This window comes from Calonectris borealis, unplaced genomic scaffold (assembly GCF_964195595.1).
Source record: "Calonectris borealis unplaced genomic scaffold, bCalBor7.hap1.2 HAP1_SCAFFOLD_45, whole genome shotgun sequence".
NCBI classification, from domain to species: domain Eukaryota; kingdom Metazoa; phylum Chordata; class Aves; order Procellariiformes; family Procellariidae; genus Calonectris; species Calonectris borealis.
This window is the reverse complement of record NW_027441457.1, coordinates 941,070-947,306: the sequence shown is the minus strand read 5'-3', so window position 1 is coordinate 947,306 and position 6,237 is coordinate 941,070. Positions and strand designations below refer to the sequence as shown.

At 61.6% G+C, this 6,237-nt stretch overlaps 1 long non-coding RNA gene across 1 annotated transcript; it reads right to left on the bottom strand.

Moving 5' to 3' along the window:
- Positions 1-384: 384 nt before the first annotated feature.
- On the bottom strand, positions 385-2,873 carry LOC142076391 (uncharacterized). Its single transcript, XR_012671182.1, has 4 exons — positions 2,782-2,873; positions 2,435-2,537; positions 2,055-2,114; positions 385-1,907 (listed from the first exon to the last, which is right to left on the bottom strand). It is a non-coding gene; the product is annotated as an uncharacterized LOC142076391 (long non-coding RNA).
- Between the last annotated feature and the right edge of the window lie 3,364 nt (positions 2,874-6,237).

Sequence of the window (6,237 nt, the reverse complement as noted above, 5' to 3'; positions counted from 1 at the left end):
CTTTTGGTCAGCCCTGAAGCGGCCAGGCAGTTGAACTGGATGATCGTTGTTGTGTCCCTTCCAACCGAAATATTCTGTTCTGTTCTGTTCTGTTCTATTCATGTCAGTTGAAACATTGGCTCATTTTCTCCAGTGAAATCTCGTCACTGGGAGAGCACGACAAAACCACACTAGCGAAGGTAAATGTTTTTGTCTTACAGCACTTTCTACCGCTTCTCTGCAGCATGTGTGCTTGCTGGATATCACGCTCCTTTAGCGTTATGTTTTACTGCTGAGTTGTCTGTTTTATAAGATTCCTTCATTTCAATCTGGAAGGCTTTGTCCATACTGCAAAACCTGTGTTGTTTTGGGCATAACAGGGTTCTTAAGCTTTTGTTTGTGCTTGTTGCTAGTTGGTCTTTTTGTTCCTTTTTTAGGGCAAACACTGGTAGAAGAAGTAGGCTGTAGAAACACACCATTTTTAGGAGAAGTATGCGGTGGGAGCTAAAACTACACCTTGACTAAAATAGCAAGGTATGTCTGAAAGGAAGAGGTCCTCTTCCTCCACGTTCTGGAACTGGGTATAAACAGAAACATTTGGGCTTTGTAGGTTTTTCCCAAAGCCTTTAACTGTGTGGTAACGAGCCCGTGATTCGGGGGCTCTGGACCACGCAATAATTCCCTCCTGCTCTGACAGCCTCTGGGTGCCTGATGGAAACTCAAGACGGTGCTGGAGACAAAGCTGCTGGGTCACAGGCGTTGCTGTTCTTGAAAATGCAGGTGTGACAGGAGGGCTGGACTCCAGCACAGACGAGGTTTGATGGCGCTGCTGCTGCTGGAGAGAGCGGAGTGACGGGGCGTCCCTGGGGCTCCAGCCCGTCATCTCCTTCTCTCCCTGCTGAAGCACCGGCCACCTCGTGCCGGCGGAGCAGAGGTTTCCCAAGGACCCAAGGGGACGGCCTGGGCTTGGTGCCAGAGCAGGGAACTGCTGGCCAGGGCGGTGAAGAGCTCTCTGCTGCTGAGGCTTCCGGAGGTGGCCACGGAGCGTCTGGCGCACGTGGCCCCACTGCCTGGCTGATGGCACTGGGCACGGCCAGAGCTTCCCGGCTGCCCACAGGGCTGGGAGCCCGGTCGCAGCACCCCAGAGGAGATGGGGCAGGCCGCGGGGGCACAGCTCCTTTCTCTCCGCAGGGAAACTCCTCCCCTGGCTCACATCAAGGACGTGCAAGCCCAGAGTGTGGCAAAGGCGGCCACCTCTGAATACCAGGATGAACGACAACTCGTAAGCTTGGCAGAGAGTGGGCACCTTTTCTTGCCCTGGTATGTCTCTGGAGGGGCAGGTTGGGATAAGCACCTCCCCTCCCCTGCCCTCCCCCGAGCAGCTGGGGCTTTGGTACAGGGACACCCTGGGTCAGTGGGTGCTGTGCTGCCATGAGCTGCCAGGAAGCGTGGGCGTCAGGCAGCTCTCCGGGCAACGCTGATTCCTTCGGGGGCTGCCATTTCCCCTTTGCCCTCTGCCTCCCTAAAGAAAAGGCTTCCCCAGGGGGTGAACAAACGTGGCTGCTTCTGGGGAAAGCCTCACCGAGGGGTGAACTTGTAAAACAAGGCTGGGGCCAGGGCGTGCTGAGGGGGCAGCTGTCCTGCAGGCAGCGGGAGAGGCCAGGAATGACGCTGTCTGCTCAGCACGCTCAGGGCGCTCCACATCTGAAGGACACCATGGGTTTGGGCTTCTTGCTGCAGCTTTATTAAACTACAGCCATTTTCCTGAGGAAAGCTGCACCTCCGCCTGCCTTAGCAGCACCAGCAGCACAGTGCTCGCAGGGTGCGTCCTGATCTTGGCTGCTCCCTCGGAGAGCCCAGCAGGAGGACAGTCTGAGCTATCAGGGAACGGATGGAGGGGTCGCTGTCTTTCTCCAAGGTCTGAAGGGCTGCGACAGGAAGAAACAGAGCCCAGATGAACCGCCGTGTCTGCGCAGGAATGGCCCAAACGCCCCCGAAGCGTTTCCCTGGAGCAGGGCACGGCATGGCAGCTACCTGCCCAGGCTCTGTCCCCTGCCCCACCAGCCCCTACTCACCGCTGCAGATCTCAGACAGCTTCTCCCTGCTTTGGTCCCTCAGGGGCCGCGCGGCAAGCCCTAGGCACAGAGCGTCGTCAGACCCCTGCCCCCCAGCATGCTCCCAGCAGCACAGCCCCCGGCCCTGCCGGCTGGGCTGCACGCCCTCCTGCCCCTGGTCAGGGCTGACCCCAGGGAAGACCAGTGGCCGAGGGGGTGGGACTGAGCAAGGCGGCCACCAAGCCCACCTGCGTGGGCAGCCAGGGCTGGGAGGGGGAGGCCAAGGCCCTGCACGGGGGGGCCGGGGCTCTGGCAGCCACAGGGCTGCTCCTTGCTGCCAGCGCAGCGGCACGGAGTGGGGCCAGGCTGCCAAAAGAGGGACCCCGGGGGCTGTGGCTCACCAATGAACCTCACGGCCGCCTCTCGCAGGGTGGCCTGAGCGTCCTTCAGGTATGGCAGGCTCTGATGACAGTATTCTTCAGCCCTGCTCCTGTCCTGCGCCAGCTGGAGAGAGCACAAGGGTATGGGCATGTCACAGTCCCTGCCCAGTTGGCCGGACCAGTCCCTCCTCCCAGCACCCCCTTTCCCCTTCCCCCCCAGGCCGTTCCCCTCTCCCGGCCAGGAGCCCTGTGGGAGTGAGTTTGAGAGAGAGCCACAGGCAGAGGGGTCCCACGGGTGCTGAGACCCCTCCATCCCACTGCAAGGCCCAGGTGGGCCTCAGTCCCCAGGCCCTGGGGCTTGTCCTCACCAAGCACTCTCCAATCCTCCAGGTCTGCTGTGTCTGCAGCAGGTGTTTGAGCTGTCTCCACTTGAGGAGCTCTGCTACAGCAAGGAGGGCTTCCCCGGAGGCCTGCGGAGCAGCAGAAGCTGGGAGATGGCACCACAGCCTGGGGAAGGAGACCTGGCGTCCCCCTCCTCTTGCCTCTGTTCCTGGGGCGATCGTGGCCTTAGGAAACTGGGACATGCCCTGGCCCAAACATCTGGGGGTCTCTTGGGCACAGCCCTGGGGGACAGGACTTGAGGCTCAAAGCCCTGGTCTTCCACACCTGCAGGGACAGCTGAGAAGCCTGTAGGGACACACGTGTTCAGGCCTCGGTGGGCACGGGCTGCTGCTGGCCCTGCTGGGCCAGGCAGGGCGGGTGTTGGAAATGTCCGTGCCATCTTCTCCGCCCCTGCTCACGCTGGGTCTGCAGGGACCCTTCCTGCGGGCTGCACTGGAGGAGGGCTGCCAGCTGCCAGCAGCCCTTGCCCCTGATGCCCAGGCCACCCGTGTGGTGTCAGCACGCCCTTCTCTCTGTCAGTGGTCAGCTTTGAAATCTGTACCTTGGCAATGCTGTCGGTCTGGTCGCTCATGCGAAAGAAGAGCCGGACCAGTACGCTCTGCGCGTAGTTCTTCATCCTCTTCTTGCCGCTCCCTACCACTGACTCCACCAGGTCTCTGAAGAGGCAGATGGAGAGCTCTCGCAGTGGGCTGGACTCCTGGTAGGAAGGAGGAAGGATGGACTTCAGCACCAGCGGCTCCCTGCCCTGAGCAGGGCCGTTACCGTGGCTGACGTGAGGGGAGAGGCTCCGGGGTCAGATTCTGCAGCAAGGAGAAGCTGTGCTGGGCTGCAAAGCCCAGAAGCCATCCCCCGAGAGCCCGCGGGAGCAGACCCTGCTCCGAGTGCTGCCCTCAGGGCTGGGCTGAAGGGCAGCTGCCATTGCCCAGTGCCCCTCTGCGGGGCTCAGTCTCCCCCATCAGCCTTACATCGTCAAAGAGGGGCAGGAGCTCCTCCGCCAGCTGCACAGCGATGAGGCTGGCCTCCTTCCTCTTCAGGTGACCCATCACATTTCTGAAGACCAGCAGGGCCTTCATCTTGATATCTGTGTCGCCCTCCTGGAACACCTCCATGATGCGTGGCAGGAGGACCTGCATTTTTCTTGCCTGTATGAAAGACGGTTTCCTTCTTGTGAAACGGTCAAAGACCACCCTGGCAAAAATGCTCTGGTCACTGGGCACCAGCCTCCCGTCCGGCTTCCTGGCAGGTGGTGGCACAGGAGTCTCTGCGGCAGCCTCCTGGCAGGTGGAGGCCATGGGCACGCTGATGGGGACGCGGGAGAGCAGGAGTAGGGCGGGGAGGGCAGGGAAGCAAAGCCTCCCTGTCCCCTGCTCAGCCACCCCCTTTTCCCACAGGCCCGAAGGGGCAGATGGCTTGGTAACCCCCCGTGCCCGGAAAGCTCCCCAGGCAGCCACCAGGCCCCGCCATGGCAGGGAGGGCATTTGGAGCCGTCACCCCACCGCCTGACTCCCAGCCAAGGCCAAGCCACCGCCTTACCCACTGCCCCAGCCCCCAGCTGCCAACATGGCTCCCCTTGACGACGCCCTGCTCACCATGTCGGGTCTCTCTGACAGCGTGACGAGGCCTCCGAGAAACTGGACCATCACCAGGCTTGGATGCCTCTGATAGCTCTGGACGTGGGACTCGTCACCGACATCCTCTGACTCAAACTCCCTGGGGGCCATCAGCTGAAACAAACACAGGAGCGAGATACTGGCAGAGCCTGCAGGGCTCGCTGAAGGCGATCAAGGCCTTTTCTGGTAACTCACAGCCAAGTGAAGCCCGCAGGTGCCTTCTGTGAAGGAGCTGAGAAGCCTGCACAACCACCGGTGCCGGAGCAAGCCGAGGAACTTCCTTAAGATCTTCTCCAAAGTCTGGGGGATGGAAAGCATCACCTCCCACACGGCCATGCCAGCGCTGCAAGCCAGAGCGCTCTGTCAGAGCAGGGCTGCCTCACCACAGCAGCGTGGCCTGGGACAGCCCAGCGGGGTGCAGACCCTGCCCCTCAGTTGGGATGCCCTGGGCAGCAGGAGGGGGCTGAGGTGGTGTTCCCCGAGGGGCTGGGAGGAGCGTGGGGGGGGCTCCGGGCTGGCTTGGTCAGCTTTGGCTGCTGCAGGCCAGGCCGGCCCAGCAGGGCTGGAAAGCGTGGAGGGATGGCGGGCCCTGCTCCTCGCGGGTGTCCTGCAGTGCTCCTTGGGCGGGCAGCTGGAGAGTCTCTGGGCCCCTCTCCCCACGGGGAACAAGGCCTCGTGGCTTGGGGGCAGTACCTGTCTCCTGGTGGACAGAACTGCCACAGGCTCGTGGCCACCTGCATGGGGTGCCGGTCGGTCAGCAGGAGAAGTAGTGACTCCATGCTCTGCCGGACTGAATCCATTTTGATGCATTCCAGTTTTTCATGGATGCCCCTCATGATCGTTGGCACCTGGAGGGGACACAGGTGAGGATGGTGCTGCCACTGGGGTGCAGCCATTTCCTCAGCTGCCCTTCCCGTCCCTCTCTGCTGCCTTAGGGCGGCTTCAGGTGCTCGAGACACCTGGGTTTGGGAGGGAGGATGGAGGCAGGAACAAGGCCTGACAGGGCTGAAGGGCAGGGCAATCCAGCCACGGGCCACTTACATCCGCCAGCCAGAAGTCAGGGTCTCTCATGGCCATATCCAGCACGTTTCTTGCCGCCTCCTTGTCAAAGATGCTGGAGTCTCTCATCGCCTCCATGGCCACAAGGACGAGGTCTGCCCTCTCAGCAGGTGTGAAGGATTTTACATTCCTCTGTGGGAGGAAGGAAGGGAGCGAAGGCATGTCACACCGAGTGCCCTGGTGGTGCTGCTTAGCTGGGCAGCGCCGCAGCTGTGGCAAGAGATGCCCGGCAGTGCTGGCGGCAGTACCCGCGGGAAAGCTGGCAGCAGGGGCTGCAGTCACTGCACGGGGAGGATGAGAAGAGAGGGCCCCCAGGGTGAGGAGGGCTCCTGGGCACGGTGTGCTGGCCCTACAGTGAACCAGGGTTTGCTGGTGGCCAGGAGGGCTGGAGCTGCTGCTGGGACGCTGGAGTGCAGCCCTTGCATCGTCCCTGCTCGGGGACAGCAGGAACCCTCTCTCCAGGGACAGTGAGGCCCCACCGGCCCCACCGATTCTGGATGCCTTTGCTCACACAAGTCCCCTGCTGAAGCCACGGACAAGAGTCCCAGCAAGGCGGCGGGGGCGGGGGGAAGCTCATTACCATGGTAAGGTCTCTGCGGGAGTGCAACCACAGCAAGGAGTTGCTCGCAGGTTGTGCTTTGTCCTGTAGCACTGATCTGCCTAAAGAGCGGGGGAAACACAGAAGGGTCAGTAAGACACAGCAGCTTTGCCAGCAAGCTCACCAAACCGCCCCGAGATCTGCTTGCAAAATGG